The 23,811-nt window shown below is 37.3% G+C and overlaps 1 non-coding gene across 1 annotated transcript; it reads right to left on the bottom strand.

The window, feature by feature from the left end:
* Positions 1-23,423: 23,423 nt before the first annotated feature.
* On the bottom strand, positions 23,424-23,530 carry LOC141675322 (small nucleolar RNA R71). Its single transcript, XR_012555980.1, has one exon. It is a non-coding gene; the product is annotated as a small nucleolar RNA R71 (small nucleolar RNA).
* Positions 23,531-23,811: the final 281 nt, after the last annotated feature.

Below are 23,811 nucleotides of genomic sequence, written 5' to 3'. Positions count from 1 at the left end.
ATTCAGAAATTTGCACCAGTGAGCACTTTCACTTATCACATAGTTTTAGAACACTTAGGAGTGAGATTTAGGTTGACCACCATAGTTGTAAGATAGTATAAGGTCAGTAGAGCAAAAGGCACAAGTAAGGGTCAATAGGTCTTGGATAGTTTAGTAAAGGCGCATCGAGTTAGGAAGCCAAGAATTTGAAGACTTTGTCTAGTTTAGCGACCAAGTGACTAAAATTGTGAGTCGAGATCATCCAAACCTAGTGTTGCATTATGGTGTATATGGTGTTATTTGGTATTAATATATGATATGTGATTATGTGGCTATATGTGTACAATTGTAATTAAAAAGTGAATATAAAATTAAGTGCATATAGGCCTAAGTGCCATCCGTGTTTAATTTCGGGTTGTAAATAGGTTAAGTTGGTGAGAATATATTATAATGAGGATTATTATTTATGTAGGATCTCGAGACGAGGGAAAACTTGCCATAAAGGTCGAGTGAAGCTCCAGTTGCTCCTACCAGTCAGACCAGACCAGCCTTTCTCAAGACAAGTGATTCAACTTGACCTTCGTATTTACTGCTAATAATTCATACATTGCTACAACTATCCTGTGTCATTTGATATATTAAATCAAGCGTATCTTATGTTTATCTCTGAATTATATAGAGATTCCATGAACCCTCGAGTATGTATTGCAAGTAGTTCAACAGTCTTTTCATGATAGTTGAAGGCCATGATAAAATAAAGAGTTGTTATAATACTTGATTGATCCTCTTGATTAACATGCTAATGATTCCTAAGTATTAATATCTCATCCTGATAATTGAACCCCTATAGAACCTTACCTTGAACTCTGATAGTCAGATACTTACCAACGTGATTCCTCATTGATTGATACCATCTTTCTTATCCTAAAGCTCGACAATTCTGATATGTCCTGAGTTAAAGATCATTCTTCATACCTTAACACCCTTAGTATTCATGGAGCTTACCTTCTTGATGATCCAGCACTTGAACCTTGATGAGAAACCATTGCTTTAAGCCCAATTTGGCATTTCCCTTCATGATATCCAATAGCCTCACTAAATTCCCTTGTCCAAACTTTGAAATATGAAAACCATTCAGTTACCCTAATAGAGTATAGTTTTATGATTCATGGCTCTGAGAGTTAGTACCATATTTCCCGTGTTTCGAGTTGATCTATAATCCCTTGATAAAAATGTTTACTGTAAAAAGAGATTTTGTTATAATTCGGCATCAGTTTTTGAAATAAATAAAATGTGGCTTTTCAGTCCCAAAGAGGAATAAATGTTTTCTTTGAATAGTGGATCTGGACTGAGACGCGAGTCCTTTCCATACTTATATTAGGCTTAAAAGTTGCCTAGGGATTCCCATTAATGTTTTAGAACCCAGCGAGGTTCGGGATTACTTCGCGGCTGATCACCGGCTGTAATCCGTAGCGTCATAAAATGATTTTGATTAAGACATGATTTTGAAATTGTTTTGATACAAGTAAAAATGATGCCATCACTCATAGTTTTATCCCTCGTTATCATTGGTTATGTCTTTCCATTGTCATTCTTTAATGTATATCTCGATTTATGTTTTGTGTCGTACTGTTAGCACTTGTTGAGCATTTGGCTCACTTCTTACTTTACCCTGATATTACAGCTAGCAGCTATGGTTAGATTCAAGCAGACTGCCCGTAAGACCTGTGATGCTGATGCTTATGTTCGAGCTCAGGTAAAATAAGAGATAGTAGTTTTGTGTGAGGACTCGCTATTTAAAATCAGTTGTAATAGATGGTAGTGTTGGGTTGTTCCAAACCCTAAACTGTAAGATCTTGGGGTTGGTTATGTTTACTTCTTTTTAAAATGTTGTAATAGTTATATTTAATTTGCTGTTTAAGTTGGGGGCGTGACAAACTGGATATCACTGACTAGCATGCTTTTAAAAAAATAAACGTAGTTGTGTGATGTGTATGTACCAGAGTCCAATTTTAGTATGCTATTCACATTTATAAATCCATTGTATCAATTACTTAATCCCTTACGGGAATCACAAAGCCAAATCAGATACGTAACGGATATGTGAAGACAACTGATCAGGCTATCAACACCTGACGGCTCCAACTGCCATCCGATATACCTGTTCCGGAACTCAGAGACAAGCTAGGACTCTAACCTGCTGGACTAATCAGTTATATAATGCGCGCAACCAAAGTATCCTCTTACACAACCTTACTAGGCCACTCTGGCCCTATGTATCCCATATCTCGATGTTTTATCCAGTTTTCAAAACACTTGTACCTATCTCATTTCAAAACCATTCATTTTAACAACACACGTAAAACTGGTTCATAAATCATTTTCATTCGAGATAGGTACCTTTCGAAGTTACTTTTCCCCAAAACAGGTTTAAAACAATGATTTATAACAACATGGGATACGTAACTTAAAACGGTTATGTTCCTTTACGAGAATAAAACAACAATCTATTCTTACGTACTGAACCATAAAGAATGGTCAGGGTACTTGCCTTGCAACGCTTTTGGAAACCCTAAGCAGCTTTTACGCTTACTTCGGTCCTTGCGAGACTCGACTAGAATCTACAATAACAGAATACCCTAATCAGTCATACTGATATGTTTGATATCCTCGAATCCTAATAACCCAATTCGATAACCCGACTCGTATAATAATTATACACATAACCACGTACTTCGTATTCAAATAAGGGTAACACGTTTTATATAATAAAGTGCATTTCTCGTATTTAAAAAAGAAATTAAAAAATTTTGGCAGCAAATTTTCTGTTTATAAGCCTTCCCGTCGATCACAATCGACGTCAATATTCATAACAATCCACAAGTCTCGTCACAACACAAATTCCACAATCACGTAATTATTTACTTACAACTCCAATATACAATTTATTTTTTTATTTATTTTATAAAATTAGGAATTAGATAACGATCATCACGGTCCACCGTCCGCTCGTAAATAGTCATCGCGGACAGCGGCAAAACTTCGAGGGTACCCGATTAATTCTCGGGTTTCCAACGCGAAACTTCGCCGATACAAAATTAATTTTCTGCACGCAACATTTTTATTCACGAAATAAATCAATAAAAATTCCTGCAGAAATTAGATAAAATACTTAAAATTCTAAAATGAACAGCGCAACAAGCGCGTATACACGCGCCAAACACAGGCCAACAATCGTGGCCGAAAAAGCACAAAACTAGGCGGCAAAACACCACCATAAGACACACAATCGCAACTGACAAACACACACACATAATTGCACACACAAATACACACATATACATACGTATATATATGTACTAAACCAGAATCACCAGGAACAAACGACAATTACCGGAAAATTAGGCGGAAAAGTCGAAGAACAGGAAGACAGTTGCGACCAGGAAAAGAAAACGGAGGAAAGGGCGGAAAAAGACAGGAAGAACAGGGAAGATAACGAGGGAGAGAGACTGAGAAGAGGAAGAGAGATTGAGACAAGACAGAGGAAAAATATATGATTTTTGGGGGAGTTAATCTGTAGCCCGCATGTGTCCTTTAAATGGATATGTGTCGTGTCCCTGAATACCCGGGGACCGAATATTCACCCCGAATTCTGAAATTAACGAACCGAGTCATCTTTAAAAAAAATACAATAAATTACAATAATAGTCTTAAAATGTTACAATTATCCCGAAGTTTATTAAAACGTAAATTCATAATTTTAAAATAATTTTTTTTTGAAACGCAATTTATGCCCGCTTTTAAGAATTAAACGAATCGACGCACTAGTGAAATTAATCCCAAAAATTTACAAAATAATTTTAAGAATTCTCAGAATATTATAAACTTCATAATATATGAGTTTCGTGATTTTTGAAGAATCCTGGAATCAAATACAGATTTTACAATAAAAGCAATCAGAAAATCATTTAAGGATAACTAATTAGTGAAATATTGACTTCTTAATTTTATAAAATCCTAAAAATAATTATTGAAATTATAAAATTATAAAACTAATTTTAGAGAAAATCCAGATATTTATATATACAAAATTGTAATACAATCACTTTTAAACGCGAAACAAAACAATATAACTTAATAATAAATTACATAATTCCAACCTATACACCAATAAATCACAGATAAATTATAAAAACAATATACCGCTGCCAAAACTAATACATATATTTTATTTAAATAAATATTTAATAATGACATCATTACAGTAATATAAAATATACGAGCCATTATATCCTTCCCCCTTAAAACGATTATGTCCCCAGAATCTGACTTAACTAAACAAATGAGGATATTTATCAAGCATGTCTGACTCCAACTCCCAAGTAGACTCTTCTATTCGAGGTCCCCTATTTCATACTCTTTGTCCTTTCGAGTCAAATCAGCATACCTCTTATGTCCATCTTGGGTTACTACCAGCTGTCCTCTGATTAGATCTATTATATCCCTGGTCCTTTGGACTACTGCGGGTCCGAGCATCTTGCGCTCTACAACTTCATCCTAACATACGGGAGATCGACGACATTTTCTTCCCTCAAGGATCTCATAAGGCGACATCTCGATAATGACATATGATCTATTGTCGTAAGAAAACGCAATCCGTGTTAAGTGATCATTCCAATTTCTTTCAAGTCTATTGCACAGACTCTCATTATAGCTTTTAGCATTAGAGCTTTTGCTTCTCAATACCCATTCTTTTCCAGTTCGTAATTGTTACTATCTTCCGTACCTAATATCATACTGGTTACACTTTTGCTTGCTAGCATTCTATAACCTTTAAATAAACGCGTCAACTTTAGTATCACGAATGCGTTAGAATCAGAATAACCCTGCACTGATACTACTTCATTCCTAGCGGCTTCCATCTTTGAAAGCTCGATCCTTCGTATAGAAGTAAAAGAATTTATTGAGAGATCACTATGATCATGAACACTTGTTTTATTACATAGTTAGTACAGAAGGTGGCCAGCCTTTAGTACTTGACAAGCAATTAAACAATATGTGGTATCCTACTAGGCTTCTATCACACAGATAGGTAGTCATTCGGCAATACCTCCCCTTCTGGAAGGGTTGTTCTTCTCAACTTACATGAAATGAAAACGAGAGAAATGAACGAATTGAAGAGAATTGTATATATAAAAAAATATACTGCCACAAAATATCTGGCTTGGAACCTACCTCTGAACTATAGAGGTTTGTCATAGGAGACAAAACATATGTATATATATATCAACATCAAGTATTATCGCATCGCATTTTGCATGTTTAATATTTTTTTTTCTATTCCGTCCATTATTCTATGGACCCATGCTCTTCCTCGAGCTTATACACAATAACCTTTGAAACTCCCTCGACATCGAAAATTGAATCTGTGATCTCATTCTAGACACCATCGTTACTAGAATTCTATGCTTGCATCGCAACCTTCCTCGTATAGTAATACGACTCTCTATTGATACGAAGGAATAAATATTCAATAGGTAGATAATCTACTTAACCAGTCTATTTAACGATAACTTATACATCGCCACAACCCGATTAGGGGTACCCAATCTCAACATCCATTACACTACAACTCTCACGGTTGTAATCGGCTCATTATTCAAAGAATCGTTGCTACATTACTATGGTCCACCACTGACCTACTGTCATCATTCATTTTCCTTGGAATCTTAATATCTAACCATACGGAGTCCATACATGTCGTATAGAATACTTCTAAGGAGTTAACATAATCACCAATCATAATTCATGAAGAACACTCCAAACTCTGACGTACTTTCATGACATGAAGCAGATAAAATTGCAGAAGAGTTTCAATCAAAGCAACGATAGCAGGTTAATACCATTCTTAATCATATGCCTTCAATAGAAGACTTAACTCAAAGGTTCGTCTAGTCCTTTTTGAAACATGGTCCTGGCTTATCTCAAGATAGTACCTTCTGAGATAGATAGCCTGCTCATGGCGATTACACGAATTAAACCTTTACCAACTACTATTACGGTTGGGATTTGCACAGCCATCAGAAGGAATGTCAATCTTCCAAACCATAATACAACCTTCACAGCTTTAACCATCATCACTATATTCCTTTGGCACAAGCGCCTATAATTATCCTCTTACCTTTAAAGTGTCGGCCACCTCTTTGGCCTTTCCTGATAGTAAAATTTCCTTACAGTCAAAGTCATTTTAACCACCTCCAAATAAATTTTCTACCTCATTTCAATCACTGCTTATGTGAAGATGTTTTCTTTAAAATCTGATGAGTAAAAAAAAATTATCACCATTTTTTCATAAGTTATTGCCTCAGTCTTTAGAGGTTAATCGCTGTCACGACTGACTCTCAATCATACTTAGAACATTTTTTATCTTAGGTCCTAATTTCCCTGAACAATTTCGACCTTTACTGGTTCGATCCATACTTTCTCGTGGTTTAACACGTGCCCCACTTGGCATCATTATAATTACGTCATATTTTCTTTATCAATATTTCTATTCTTGAGAATTTTATATATTACCTTTCTCCTTGTAAAACCTCTAAGGTTATCCTTGAATCGTTCCTCCTGTATTCCCTAGATACAGGGCATATCAAAATACCATTTACTAATACTAGAACCATTGTCTATGTACTTCTGAAAAATTTCTTTACTGATCTTTAAAGGTTGTTGTTACCTTGATCATTTCCAATTCATACTTGTCAAAACTCATGCTGTCCCTATTAAGGGTGAAATGCCAACCTTTATGCATTCCCCTAGGATTTATTTTAAGTTACCGATGTTCTATCCTTAATTCTACCTTTAAAAAGGTACATGCATCCTTCCATGGATAATCAAGTCATATATCCCTGATAAGGGTGTCTTATTCAATCATTCCTACCTCGATAGTATATGCTGAATTTCACAATAACATCTGTATTCAAAATGAGGTCAATCAATATGGCCTTCAAAAGATAACGACGGTTATCCGCTTTTATTGCCTAAATTGGGTCAGGATAACAAGGATGTTCTGGAAGATATTGGTCGTGTTCAACGTGAACTTCTTCTTAATAATTCCTTATTTACTTTTGTTGTTTATCTCAACAGTCATCTCAATGTTGGGATATCTTTCATACCTGGCGTCTCCCTTTTTGGGTATCAAGCCACCGGTCTTACACTTCATATTCTTGAAGGTCACTTCCTTCATCCAATTTTCCTAATTTCTTACTTTCTTGACTCCTCAGTCTATCCGCGTTTCCTTATTAATCAATCGATCTATCTCAAAGTTTCATCGAATACTGTCAACTTCAAGGGAATTAACTATACGTATCGCTTACGCCTTCAAACCTTGAATTTATCTCATGATCAGTCACCATCACGCTGATGATGACACACTTCTCTATATTTATTGCAAGGGTTTCTTAGGGTTTCCCATACCTAACTCCCTTATCACTTCTCAACTCTATTTCCTTTATATCCCTTTATATTTCTACCCTTTTCAGTCTTTTATTTTCGTTTCTATTATAACCATTACATGAACCAACACAACATAAGCATTGATTTTAAACATCCCGTCATTCTAGATTCGTGTCCTCAGAACGAATCTTGACAACTTTTATAACTTAAATTCATAATTCATCATACTTGTCCGCTTTTGTTCTGGCTCTAAAGTTTTTTTTATACTACCTTGATAACCTCGGGAGTTACTTTCCCGAAAACAATTGACTGAACGTTAATCAGTTTATTCTAACCTCTGGCTCCGTGCCTTTCTTGGTCTTTCACCAGCGGGTGGCCTCTCTCTTAGGAAGGTAAGTGATAAAAACAGTCTTTTGTACTCCGTCAATCATTTAGAATCTCAAATGATTCCTCTATTTCCTTTAGCCAGGCTTTTGCCTCGACTAGGTCAACCTGCTCCTTGGAACTCTGAGAGCTTAGCGACTTAAAGGTCCTGAAAGAATTTCTCACCGCATTGTTTCCTCAAGGTGGTGGTTGGGAATAAAAGTATAAGTTCTGTTAGACAGGTCCATGAATTGTCGTATAGGAGTACCGTCTCAGGTCCCCTTTCCTTACTCGACTCCCGTTTCCATAGTCTGAACGTTCCCTCATTCTCCCCATAATCGGGGTCATCCTACATGTTTTAAATCCTCATTTTCCACTCCATTATGTTATGGGTTCCTTCTATCTTGATGGCGACCTCCCTGACCATCACGTTCAGGGTTTGATCTAAATCTTATTCCTCAAACTAGCTTTCATCTAAGATTTCATCTTTAAGCTCTTGAACATTTGGAACCCAAATTCTGTAGGAATACCTCATTATTCCCTTATCATCTTTCTCGGTATTTATCTATTATCTATTTGTTGGCTCTCTGCCTTCATTCATCACTTTTTCCGGCATAATATGTTCTTTTCCAATAATTCGGGCTGTATTGCAATCTCAAATAGCTTTTCGGTACCGGCTCCGATTACCTTCATATCTATTTCCATTTTCTCAAAATCTCTTAGAAATTCTCCCAAACACATTTTCATCTTGAGTCTCTCTTTTATACTAAGGGCGTTAGCCACCATTTTGGCTTTCCCCGAATGATAAAGAATCTCCCACTCATAATTCTTGATTAGCTCTAACCGCCTCCTCTGGCGTATGTTGAGCTCTTTCTACGGGAAAATGTACTAGAGTACTTATGGCTTAGGTAAATCTCGCACTTCTCTCCATACAAGTAGTGCCTCCAATCTTTAGGGAAAAACTATTGCCATGAGCCCAAGCTCATGGGTGGGGATATCGAATTTTTATATTCCCTTAATTGTCTTGACGCGTACGCGATTACCTTGATGTGCTGTATAAGAAGCACCCTAATTCCTTATGCGAAGCGTCACTACAAATCACAAAATCTCCTTTTCTATCCGGCAACGCCAACATAGGAGCCGTCACCAACCTTTGCTTCAGTTCTTGAAAGCTGTTCTCGCATTTCTCTGTCCATTCGAACTTCTCAGTCTTACGAGTAAGCCGCGTTAAAGGGGGCTACTATCTTTACAAACTTGAACGAAACTCTGTTAGTGACCGGCCAATCCTACCTCTGGGAGTTGCCCTAACCATGGTCATCAATTCCTCAGTGGTCCTTTATTCATTCTTGTCAGGATCCTCCATGGGATCCTCCTCAGCAACTATCCCTTCTAGGATAACATCCTCAACCGCTACATCCTCATTAGGAACATCATCCGGGCCCGTGTTAGGACGCTCTATCGGATCCACACTCTGATCTCCAATAAATAATAAAACATCATCGCGTTGTTGCTTCTCAACCTCAGGGTTCGGAGTCCCGCTACCATATACGATAACGAACTACGCTCTTATCACGATATTTATAAGGGTTCCCATAAGGGTTTTAACTGTCAGTACTACGTTAGGTAGCCCGACTATGAACTTGGCAAGAGTTCTTATTATCTTAATGAACTTATTATCTTAACGTCACATCATCTCTGAGGTTTATAACGCTTGGCTCTGATACCACTTCTGTAACACCCCCAAATCCGGGGTCGGGGATCCGGGTTGTCACGAGTTCCATTTCCCTTAATAACACCCAATCTTAATAAATAATCAACTATTCTGTACTGTGACCCCACCATAAACACACACACCACAAGTTATAGTCTCAGAGATGAATATCCAAAAATAATCACAAGTTGTTTTATTCCACAATTATATGCCAATACACCTTAAAAGGGTTTCTGAATAAATTTACATTTCTTTGCCATTATTACAATTCATAAATATATATAAATATGGTTCATCAATAGTTGAAAACCTAGCCTATTGGTAGCTCCTACCTCAGCTACGGCGGCATCAACGCTTCCAGAAAATGGCGGAACATTTTCTAACCGCTTGCGAATTGGAAGCTTGGTCCTGTTCATCTTGTCTATCTGATGTTGTGTGATGAAAGAAGAAAGCAAGGGTGAGCAACAAGCCCACCAAAATAATATGTATAATGATTTACAATATATGAGCATTCTCATAGTACTCATGAAAGTCTTGGTCAAGAAGAAATGAACCAAGCTGATATCTTAACGCGACCAAGTCGCAAAATATTCAGTATATGTACATATATACTTTTCACAATCTTTGAAATCCTCTGACATGTATAATATACACAGAGTTCCAGTTTATAATTGTATAAAAATATCGTTGCAAGGTGATCTCATATATCCAACCTTGTCTCAACGTTTTTCTGAAAATCTTTGTCATGCATAAGATAATCATTAACTAGATATAAGTTTAAAAGATGAAGTTACAAGATACTCCAATATACTTATATCTTTTCCGAATACTACTTGAACTACCACCGTTCAAGTTATAATTAGTTTCAAAAGTTCATCGCACTGATGAGACTACAAGATAAGACTTGAATAGATTCAATCTTTGAAATATCATTATAAATAATGAAGTTACGAGATACTTCATTAAGTCCTGATATATATATACACACCTATATATATATATACATTTCATACACTCCTTAAAAACCTCTATTATGAAAATTATAAACAGAGTTGCAATATCCAATAAATTTGGAAAGGAGAAAACCTTGGCATAAACCTGATATCTTGCTGAACAGGCAAAGATACCAATAAGTAACATTTTCTACTAGTAGATGGATGAATCCCCCACCGGTCATCACCCTGGCCACATAAGGACCTTGTGCTGGACCGCCACCCGGCCTCTTACGCGTTGATGGACTGCCACCCAGCCACTTACACTTTGATAGACCGTACCCCGACCTGTCGCTTATGCCGACTCAATTAGATGGACTTACTTCCCGAATATTGGGCAAATAATCAAATTGTTTTCTCAAAACAGCAACCACGTTGCGAATGTAAAATACACCACAGAGCCGGATCCCCCAGGTTTTGAGCGAGTATTTAAATCCCCTTCGAAAGGAAGATCTTAAATTTGAAAATGAGTTTTGGGATCCGCCCTAACTTTTAAAAATCATTTTGAAGACTCGAAAACATTTTTAAGAATGTTTGGAGTAATGCTGATTTAATAAAATAAATCAGTCCCAATATATTAGAAAATATCTGAATATTATTATTTAAATAATATTCCCATAAAGAATAATCTTTATAAAAATAATTGAAGTAGAAGTTTTAAAACTCATACTTGAAATGAATATTAATAACCAAAGATATACTTATACGAAAGTATGATCTTTATTTGAATAATCGAAAATAAGTCTGATTATCGAAACATTATTCTTTAATAAAATAAAGAATATTATTTAGTAAATAAGCGGAGTCATAAGTCCTCGAATGAATATTTAAAATAATATTCATTAAATAAAATAAGCGGAGTCATAAGTCCTCGAATGAATATTCCAAATAATACTCATTAAATAAAATGAGCGGAGTCATAAGTCCTCGAATGAATATTCCAAATAATAATCATTAATAAAGTTATCGAATAAAAATTATTCGATTAATAGTTTTGAAATCTATATCTATATATATATATAAATATATATATATATATTATACTCGGGAACATCGACTCCCGGTTTAGAAAAATGTTCACCTTTGGGTCCCCTATACTAAGGGTAAACGCCACTACTGCTTATCTCTAACATAGGTATTATGCAACTAATAAGCATTTGAACCAACAGATATATAAATCAAGAATACGAAACAGGCATGCATATATACCATATCACATGCTTCAATATATCGCAAGAATTTGCTAATAACAAATATGCATTTATCACAAGATCATGCATATACACATATACATCACAACAACAGTTATACGGGTAGAAAACTTGCCTGAGCGACTGGGGGTTATAAATGGCTTGGGGCGAGTCTGGTAACCTATAAACAACATATAAGTTGGAATTAAACCAAAGTCACTTGTAAATCTATACTTTAATCAAATTAGACTCTAACGCTCGCTTTGCGCTTACTGATTCTCTTAAGTCGCTCGAGTACCCTCGGCTCCACCATTTTTAATAAATTAACCATTAAGGTTTTTTTAAGGCGATTCTTTCGCGAGTACCTTACCAACTGCCTAATCCACTTTACATAAATGTTTCATACCCCAATTAGTCATTTAAGGTCCTTAACCAAGGTTTCAAAGTAAGACGAGGGGTAATGGTTCGGTCGCGAAACGCCGTTACTTAAAACGGTCATTTCTCCTAAACCGTAGATCAGATTCAAACGAACCACATATCAAAACGAAGCTCGTAACATGAACTATATAATCATGGCAATGGTCAAAAACTAACAGGGAGTTCTCGGGTCCTGATGTTAAGAGCAAAAACAGTCTAAAGTAAATCGGACATTACGATGGCTATGTTTACGCGATTTCCCAAATTTTTACCATTCCAAATCATACCAATCACACTACCAATCAACAACAACTCAAGATACACATCAATGCTACTGATTTCAGTCATAATAAGCTCAAGGATCTCAATCCAATCATATATTATAACATCTCCAAATTCAACTAAACTACTTAACAATTAAGCTCGAATCATGCTTATCATTCAAATTACTACTCATCCATCCAAACCATCTCCAAACTTCAACATTCAAACTTATTAATAAAGGGCGTGAAGATTTATACCTTTCTTGCATGGTGGAAAGTTACTAGGAAGACTTATGGGGCCTCCTACAAGCTTGATCTTTCCAAAGAAATCAAGAACACAAAGTTAGGCTTTAAAGTTTCTAAAAGTCCGATTGAAAGAACTGTAAAAATAAGGGTCTTCCCATGATTATTTGGACGAGACTTGTGAACAAGAGTTGTAGGCCATCTCAATACCTTTCCAACGAGCTATAGAACACAACATTTGAGTGAGTATTGAAGGAGATATGGCAGTTTGAAGTTTCTGGGTTTGTTTTAGCCGAGAGCTTTCTTCTTGAAATGGGAAACTCAACTTTCAATTTGTATTTGTGTTATGATATTTGTTGGTTGGTTGCTTCCTTTTGTCTTGAAAATAAATTAAATTTTTACCATGGTGAAAAATGTGTGGCTCACAATCAACCAACCAATCCTTCCCACTTGTCATGCTTAGGTCATCAAGCTTAGGTCATCTTGTTACACTTGTCTTCTTCTTGTTGGTGTGATGACATCATCATCCACTAACCTCTTTGATTAACCCCTAATTACTTGGCTAATAACCGCTTATCTGTTATACGGTTCGCTTAACTTTCATTCTCGTTTATCATTTGAGGGATCATATCCGGGATCTTATCACTTGGGTTCCCCTAAACCTTCCTCAATATTTTATATTCCTTTTTATGATCCCCTCTTAAAATCCTTGAATTTAAATCCTATTTATCCTGTTACCTTATACTCACTTCTTTCTGTATCTGGTGGATTTCCGGGAAAAATCAAAGTGTTCGGAATTGGATTCTGACGATCTTTATATACACTTATATACCATATAGAGTACTAATAAAATCTCAGAATATCAATAACAGAACCCCTACATAGTGTGGCATGAAAAGTTTTCTTATTCGACATAATCTGCAAAATCACTATTCATAAGGGTTTCAAAAAAAAATCCAAAAATTGGGGTTATTACACATATAAAGCTTTGTAAGGCGGCATTCCAATGCTTCCATGATAGCTGTTGTTCTGCGAGAATTCAATCAAAGATAAATGTTCATCTCAATTTTCTTTAAAATCCAAAACACAAACTCTTAACATATCCTCTATGATCTGAATTGTTCTCTCACTTTGACCGTCAGTCTGAGGATGATAGGCAGTGCACATATTCAACTTAGTTCTGAAACATTCTTGGAACTTGGTCCAAAACCCAGAATTGAATCTCGGGTCTTAATCTGACACAATGGACACAGGAACTCCATGATAGGTTAATATCTCATCCAAATACAGCTTAACTAGCTTTTCCAAAGAATACCTCTCGTTGATTGGGAGGAAATGTGTTGACTTCGTCAATCTGTCAATAATTACCCAAATAGCATCGTGATTAGCTCTCGTCTTTGGCAATCCTACCACAAAATCCATTGCAATCTCTTCCAACTTCCCCTGGGAAATCTCTAAAGGTTGTAACAATCCACTTGGCCATTGATGTTCCGCTTTTACCGTCTGGCACACATGACATTTGCTAACCCAATTTGCAATATCCTTCTTCATTCCTGGCCACCAGAAGTTTTTCTTCAAGTCTTGGTACATCTTAGTGCTACCTGGGTGGATAGAAAATCGAGAGTTGTGTGCTTCGTGTAACACTTAATTCTTCTGTTCCGTCACATTAGAAATCCAAGCTCTGGAAGAACATCTACATATACATTGACTATCCTTTTGGGTACATAATTCTTCTCCGATCAAAGTGTTCAATTCTTGTTCCATGACTCCCTCTTAACATCTTTTGATCTTTTCTATCAACGCTGGCTGGAAAGTGATCTTGTACAGTTGCTCCGTACTTCCTATTGGTACTCGAACTTCAATCTCCATCTTTTCTAAGTCTCGAGCTAGCTCATCTGTAATCTGAACCATATTCAACTTCTCTTTTCTACTCAAGGCATCAGCCACCATATTGGCTTTGCCTAGGTGATAGTTAATTGAACAATCGTAGTCCTTAATCAATTCCAACCACCTTCTCTATCTCATGTTCAAATCCTTCTGTGTGAATATGTACTTTAGGCTCTTGTGATCCGTGTAAATATCGCACTTCTCTCCATACAAGTAATGTTTCCACAATTTCAGAGCAAATACTATAGCTGTTAACTCAAGATCATGGACTGGATACTTCTGCTCGTGAGGCTTTAGTTGTTTGGAGGCGTAGGCGATAACTTTATCGTGTTGCATTAATACACAACCCAAACCTTTCAAAGAAGCGTCGCTATGATGGAAATGCTAGTATGGGAGCTATCACTAACCTCCTTTTCAATTCCTGGAAGCTTCTTCAGACTTCTCTATCCAAATGAATCTCTCGTTCTTCCTGGTTAACTTAGTTAATGGAGATGCAATCTTAGAAAAATCTTTTACAAACCTTCGGTAATATCCTGCTAGTCCAAGAAAACTTCTTATTTCCTTCGGAGTCTTCGGTTGCCCCCACTTGGATACGGCTTCAATCATTACAGGGTCTACCTTGATACCTTCCTTACTCACCACATGTCCAAGAAACTGTACTTCTGACAACCAAACCTCACATTTGGAAAACTTCACATATAGTTGCTTTTTTCTTAACCTCTGAAGGGCAATCAGTAGATGTGTTGCGTGATCTTCTAGAGTCTTTGAATAGATGAGGATGTCATCAATAAATGCAATAACAAACTTATCCAAGTACTCCTTATACACCTGGTTCATTAAATCCATAAAAGTCGCTGGTGCATTGGTCAATCCAAACGACATCACTAAGAACTCACAATGGCCATACCTTGTTCTGAATGCAGTCTTAGGGATATATTCGGGCTTTATCTTCAGTTGCCGGTAGCCATATCTTAAGTCAATCTTTGAGAAACAGCATGCTCTTTTCAGCTGGTCAAATAAATCATCAATCCTCGACAAAGGATGCTTGTTCTTTATCGTCAACATGTTCAGCTTTCTATAGTCATTGCATAACCTCAAGCTTCCATCCTTCTTCTTTACGAATAACACTAGAGCACCCCATGGAGAAACACTGGGTCGAATAACTCCCTTATCCAATAGTTCCTGAAGTTGCTTGGCTAATTCCTTAACTATCCTTTTGGGTACATAATTCTTCTACGGTCAAAGTGCTCAATTCTTGTTCCATGACTCCCTCTTGACATCTTTTCATCTTTTCTATCAACGCTGGATGGAAAGTGATCTTGTACAGTTGCTTCTTACTTCCTCTTGGTACTCGAACTTTAATCTCCATCTTTATTAAGTCTCGAGCTAGCTCATCTGTAATCTGAACCATATTCAACTTCTCTTTTCTACTCAAGGCATCAGCCACCATATTGGCTTTGCCTAGGTGATAGTTAATTGAACAATCGTAGTCCTTAATCAATTCCAACCACCTTCTCTGTCTCATGTTCAAATCCTTCTGTGTGAATATGTACTTTAGGCTCTTGTGATCCGTGTAAATATCGTACTTCTCTCCATACAAGTAATGTCTCCACAATTTCAGAGCAAATACTTTGGCTGCTAACTCAAGATCATGGACTGGATAATTCTGCTAATGAGACTTTAGTTGTCTAGAGGCGTAGGTGATAACTTTATCATGTTGCATCAATACACAACCCAAACCTTTCAAAGAAGCGTCGCTATAAATCACAAAGTTTCCCGTCTCATCTGGAAATGCTAGTATTGGAGCTGTCACTAACCTCCTTTTCAATTCCTGGAAGCTTCTTCATAGTTGTCGCTAACCTCCTTTTCAATTCCTGGAAGCTTCTTCATACTTCTCTGTCCAAATGAATCTCTCGTTCTTCCTGGTTAACTTGGTTAACGGAGATGCAATCTTAGAAAAATCTTTTACAAACCTTCGGTAATATCCTGCTAGTCCAAGAAAACTTCTTATTTCCTTCGGAGTCTTCGGTTGCTCCCACTTGGATACGGCTTCAATCTTTATAGGGTCTACCTTGATACCTTCCTTACTCACCACATGTCCAAGAAACTGTACTTCTGACAACCAAAACTCACATTTGGAAAACTTCACATATAGTTGCTTTTCTCTTAACCTCTGAAGGGCAATCTGTAGATGTGTTGCGTGATCTTCTGGAGTCTTTGAATAGATGAGGATGTCATCAATAAATACAATAACAAACTTATCCAAGTACTCCTTATACACCCGGTTCATTAAATCCATAAAAGCCGCTGGTGTATTGGTCAATCCAAACAACATCACTAAGAACTCATATTGGCCATACCTAGTTCTGAATGCAGTCTTAGAAAATCTTCGAGCTTTATCTTCAGTTGCTGGTAGCCAGATCTTAAGTCAATATTTGAGAAACAGCATGCTCCTTTCGGCTGGTCAAATAAATCATCAATCCTCGACAAAGGATACTTGTTCTTTATCGTCAACATTTTCAACTCTCTATAGTCATTGCATAACCTCATGCTTCCATCCTTCTTCTTTACGAATAACACTAGAGCACCCTACGGAGAAATACTGGGTCGAATAACTCCCTTATCCAATAGTTCCTGAAGTTGCTTGGCCAATTCCTTCATTTCTACTGGATCCATTCGATATGGAGAACTCTATTTCTCGGCCAGGTGGTAATCCTGGAAAATCTTCTCGAAAGACGTCGGGAAATTTTCTTACTATGGGGATCTCATCCAAGGTAGGGGTTTCTTTCTTCGTATCCACCACATGAGCTAAATATATTTCACACCCTTGCCGCAACAATTTCTTTGATTGCAGTACTGAAAAAACTTTTTATCCTACCTTTGCCCTTGGTAGCTGATCTTGTTATTATTTGTGGTAATCATAACAACTCTTTTTTTCTTGCAGTCAATATTTACCTTATACAGAGACAACCAATCGATGCCTAGAATAACATCGAATTTGCCTAACTCAAAAGGTGTTAGGTCGGTAGGGAAAGTATGCTCTGAAATCTCTATGGAACACTTAGGACAGAACTGACTTACGGGCATTTTATCTTTATTAGCCACCTCTATGGTCAAAGTTTCATCTAGGTATTCCAACATTAATTGCATTTTATTCACACAGTTCATTGATATAAAAGATTTGGACGCGCCCGAATCAAATAAAACATTAACAGGTAAGAAATTAAGAAAAAGCGTACCTGCCACTACATTGGAATCCTGAGCCGGAGATTTCTTAGTCATCTTAAAGGTTATAGCTCTGGCGGTACTTGTTGGTTGTCCTTGGGACACACTTCTTCCTACAGTAACCTGGGTAACTGATCTGCAATTCTTAGCAATACGCCCCACATTGCCACAATTAAAATAGGTTACTCCTTCGGTCTCGGATTTGCACTCAGTAGAATAATGACAATTCTGGCCACACTTGAAATAGTTGACGTTTTCCTTGCACTGACCACTGTGCTTCTTTCCGTATGTCCTACAATCGATCACTGGCTTGTTGAACTTTGTTGGGGTAGAACTGACTGAAGTGGTACTGGGCCTAGCCTGGGGGAAATTCTGTCTCCTAAACTTCCTATCCTTATTCTTTCCAAACCGGCGCTGAAACTTTTGACTCACTCCTCCTGGTTCTGACCTGGCAGGTCTACCTTCAAGCTTCCTTTTCTTCTCACCCTACTCCTTAGCAGCTAACCTCTTGTCACTTTCTATCACTAAGGCGGCCTGAACTACCGAAGTATACGTCTTGAGTTGTAAGGCTACAAGTTCACTCCTAATCTCTGGCTTCAACCCTTGTTGAAATCGCTTCGCTCGCTGAGCTTCCGAACTCATATACTCGGGTGCTATATGAGCCAACTTCGTGAACTTGGCTTCATACTATGTGACACTCCTGTCTCCTTGCTTCAATTCTAAAAAATCTATCTCCATCTGACTCTGGAACAATCAGGAAAATTTTTTGCAAGAGCGGTTCTATAAATCGGGTCCATGGAATAGGACCTTCCCCTTCTAAGGCTCGCGTAGACTCCCACCAATAGTTTGAATCATTCTTCAAGAAATAACTAACATAATTTGTCTTTAAATCTCAACTCACCTTGGTGAGTACAAAAGCCTTATCCATTTCCTTTAACCAGATCCTGGCGGTAACAGTATCCACTTCACTTTTAAATTTTGGGGGTTTCACAACTTGAAAAGACTTAAAACTAACAGCTTGGGTTGTCCCCCTCATCTCATGCTGCTGTTGGATCTACAGGTGCTGCTGTTGGATCTGCAGGTGCTACTGTTGGATCTGCTATTATTGCTACTGTATGAGCTGCTGTTGTTGTTGATGGAATTGTTGTTGCTGTTGCTGGAATTGTTGTTGCTATTAAGCCAGCTGAGTAGACTGCTGACGCAACAAATATGTCAATTCACTCATGGAGGAATCCCCAGCAGATCCATGGTTGGGTTGAGAATTCTTCTTTAGTGGCATTCTCCCGAAACATAGCAGTCATATATAAGAAATATGGATTGTTCCAAGCAGTTTATACATATGTATCAGGAGAGTGTTCCCACTAAGACAATATCCTCATCCTCAGTTAATTGGATCCATCCTGAGTGAATGATCATAATCTAGAAATACCAGCAACAGAAGCAACAATAATAGTAACAACAATAATAACAACAAACAAGTATATATGAAAACTGAACAATATAATAAAGGAGCTACTATATAACAACCAATAAAAATCCAACTGATACAACTGAAATCCAAGTGAAAAGAAACTATCTGAGTACACAACAAAACTGGCTGTCATGGCAGCCTCCTCCTACTACAAACTACAACAACATAATGTACATATATAAAGAAAATAACTACAGAACTCCTGGAAACCAACTTTGAGCTCTGTATCTCACTGTTGCAACCCTAATCTAACTGCTACCACTGCCATCGATAGAACCTAACTCGAACACCAACCCGTCCACCAGGTCCTGGTATCGAATGGCCCCGATCTCTGAGCTAATAAAAGGGTCAATAGACCTAGCTCTCTTAGTAGAAATTTGAGTCAAAGATCTAACTCGGGCCTGCACATCAGGTGAAGGGGCAGGGATGCCCTTAAAAGGTCCAACTGGTATCCGGTCAAGCTGTGCAGCCAGCTCCGGGCTCTGCTCTTTAATGAAAGACCTTTTCACCGCTCAGTGAACATGGTAGGAAATTGGGGAAGAGGTATCGGTAGGGGAAGATGGAGGAACCGGAGATCTCGAGGAGGAGGAACTGGGATCACAACCGGGAGGAACTGGTGGGGGAGGCAAATGAGTCTCCTCAGCTATAACGTCCATGGTCCTCTCGGAGTCAGAACTATCCAAGTCTGATGGGTTTTCCCGGGATGGAGAACTAAAGATCACAATAGGACACTGCCAGCAAGATAAATATACAGGAAAGACACAACAAGGTCATGACAGTTCTATCAATACATTAATAGATGACAGGGTAACACCGTCGGAACCCTCGACTGACTCAAGGGTTTGCTCCTGTATATGAGTTGCTGACTCACACCTTAAGACACAGTTTCTACCCTTTTTGACTCAATCCTTAACTTGAATCAGGGACTTGAACCTGTAGCTCTAATACCAACTGTGACGGCCTCAACCTAGGGGTCAGGAGTTGACGTCACTAAACACGATAAACTGAAATATAAATAACAAGATTATTATTAATATTAAACTACTGCGACCCCAAACCAAGATCCGATCCAGGTTCAAGTATGATCCAAGCTACACATTATTATAAATCACTTATTTAAAAAGTCTGACAAACTAACTTATTCAGCAACTCATCCGATCGCACATGGTCTGATACTAACTACCTCCGAGGAGCCGGGTACTAAAGGGGCTGAGACACGGTTCTGCCAAGGTCTGATTGGTCTTCTAAGCATCTGCGATAGATATATAATAGGTTGCATGGGTGAGCATAATCGCTCAACAGTACCAACATATGAATATCCAGATAACAACATTAATTTAAACAATTATAGGAACAGAACTATAAATCAATATGAAATTCACAATCTGTAAATCATTCTCAGCATCAGTAAATAAGAAAAGATGAGATAACTGAATATAGCTGACTAGCATGCTTTCAACAAAATAAACGTAGTTATGTGATGTGTAAGTACCAGAGTCCAATTTTAGCATGCTATTCACATTTATAAATCCACTGTACCAATTACTTAATCCCTTACGGACATCACAAATCCAAATCAGATACGTAACGGATATGTGAAGACAACTAATCCGGCTATCAACACTAGACGGCTCCAACTGCCATCCCATATACCTGTTCCGGATTAATTCTCGGGTTTCCAACCCGAAACTTCTCAGATACAAAATTAATTTTCCGCACGCAACATTTTTATTTCACGAAATCAATTAATAAAAGTTCCTATAGAAATTAGATAATATAATTAAAATTCCAAAATGAACAGGGCAATACACGCGTATACACGTGCCCAACACAGGCCAATAATCGTGGCTGGAAAAACACAGTACCAGGCAGAAAAACACCGCCATAAAACACACAGTCGCAACTGACAAACACACACATGCAATAGCACACACAAATACGCACATATACATACGTATATATATGTACCGAACCAGAATAACCAGGAACAAATGACAATTACCGGAAAATCGGCCGGAAAAGTCGAAGAACAGGAAGACAGCCACAAACAGGAGAAGAAAACGGAGGAAAAGAAGGGAAAAGAAAGGAAGAACAGGGAAGATAGCGTGGGAGAGAGACTGAGATGAGAAAGAGAGATTGAGACGAGACAGAGGAGAAAGAGATGATGTTTTAGGGGAGTTAATCTGCAGCCCACACGTGTCCTTTAAATGGATATGTGTTAACATCTTTTATTAGATGTTAACACGTTTCCCTGAATACCCACGGACCCAATATTCACCCCGAATTCTCAAATTAACGAACCGAGTCATCTTTAAAACAAATTCGATAAATTACAATAATAGTCTTAAAATGTTACAGTTATCTCAAAGTTTGTTAAAACGTAAATTCGTAATTTTAAAATAATTTTTTTGAAACGCAATTTATGCCCGCTTTTAACAATTAAACGAATCGACGAGCGAGTGAAATTAATCCCAAAAATTTCCAAAATAATTTTAAAAATTCTCAGAATATAATAAACTTCATAAAATATGAGTTTCGTGATTTTTGAAGAATCCTGGAATCAAATATGGATTTTATAAATAAATGCAATCAGAAGATCATTTAAGGATAAATAATTAGTGAAATATTGACTTCTCATTTTATAACATCCTAAAAATAATTATTGAAATTATAAAATTATAAAACCAATTTTAGAGACAATCCAGATATTTATATATATATAATTGTAATACAATCACTTTTAAACGCGAAACAAAACAATATAACTTAATAATAAATTACACAATTCCAAAACCAATACACATATTTTATTTAATTAATTATTCAATAAAAACATCATTACAATAATACAAAATATACGAGTCGTTATATCCTACCCCCTTAAAAAGATTATGTCCCTAGAATCTGACTTAACTAAATAAATGAGGATATTTATCAAGCATGTCTGACTCTAACTCCCAAGTAGACTCTTCTACTCGAGGATTTCTCCAGAGAACCTTCACTATGGGGATCGACTTATTCCTAAGGACTCGCTCTTTACGATCTAAGATTTGGATTGGTTGTTCCACATAGGAAAAATATGGCTGAAGCTCAATCGGTTCATACTCTATGACTTGATTTAAATCAGGAATATAGGGTTTCAATATGGATATGCATCTGCGGCGACAACGCTACCTCGTAGGCAACGTTCTCTACTTTCCTCAAAACCTCAAATGGTCCTATAAATTTGGGGCTAAGCTTACCTTTCTGACCAAATTGTACTAATCCTTTCCAAGTTGATACCTTTAGTAATACCAATGACCCTATTTGGAAGTTCACATCCTTTCTATGCAAGTCCACATTCTTTCTCTATCTATCCTGGGCTGCTGCTAACCTTTTCTGAATCAATGCTACTGCATCCTTGGTCTGCTGAACCAGCTAGGGGCCTAATACTTTCTTCTCTCCTACTTCATCCCAATACAATGGTGATCAACACTTACGTCCATGCAAAGCTTCGTAAGGCGGCATTCCAATGCTTGCATGATAGCTGTTGTTGTACGAGAATTCAATCAAAGGTAAATGTTCATCCTAATTTCCTTTAAAATCCAAAATACAAACTCTTAACATATCCTCTATGGTCTAAATTGTTCTCTCACTTTGATCGTCCATCTGAGGACGATAGGCGGTGCTTATATTCAACTTAGTTCCTAAACATTCTTGGAACTTGGTCCAAAACCTGGAATTAAATCTCGGGTCTCGATATGACATAATGGACATAGGAACTCCATGCTTTGTTAATATCTCATCCAAATACAGCTTAACTAGCTTTTCTGAAGAATACCTTTCATTTATTGGGTGGAAATGTGTTGACTTCGTCAATTTGTCAATGATTACCTAAATAGCATCATGATTAGCTCTCATCTTTGGCAATCCTACCACAAAATCCATTGCAATCTCTTCCCACTTCCACTGGGGAATCTCTAAAGGTTGTAACAATCCACTTGGCCGTTGATGTTCCACTTTTACCGTCTGGCATACATGACATTTGATAACCCAATTTGCAATATCCTTCTTCATTCCTGGCCACCAGAAGTTTTTCTTCAAGTCTTGGTACATCTTTGTGCTACCAGGGTGGATAGAAAATCGAGAGTTGTGTGATTTGTGTAACACTTCATTCTTCATATCTAAATTACTACTTGGGAAGATCTTTCTCAAAAGTTTCTCACTAAATTCTTCCCTATGGAAAAGACAGCTGCAATAAGAAATGCTCTTACTCAATTTACGCAGCAATCAGGAGAATCTTTTTGTGAAGCTTGGGAGCGTTATAAGGAGATGCTGAGAAAGTGTCTACATCATGAAATGCCTGATTGGATGATCATAAATTGTTTTTATAATGGTTTGGGAGCACAGTCTAGACCCATGCTTGATGCAGAATCAGGTGGAGCATTATGGGCAGAGAGCTATGAGGAAGCTTATGGTTTAATTAAATTGATGGCTGCTAATGAATATCAGTATCCAACCCGGAGATTACCACAGGGCAAGGTAGCAGGAGTTTTGGAAGTGGATACAGCTACGACTATCACTGCTCAACTAAAGGCATTATCTACGAAGATCGATTCTCTGGCTAACTACGGTGTTAATC

Source organism: Apium graveolens, chromosome 7 (genome assembly GCF_009905375.1).
Source record: "Apium graveolens cultivar Ventura chromosome 7, ASM990537v1, whole genome shotgun sequence".
Classification (NCBI taxonomy): Eukaryota; Viridiplantae; Streptophyta; class Magnoliopsida; order Apiales; family Apiaceae; genus Apium; species Apium graveolens.
The sequence above is the reverse complement of the archived record's forward strand: the minus strand, read 5'-3'. Positions and strand labels throughout refer to the sequence as shown.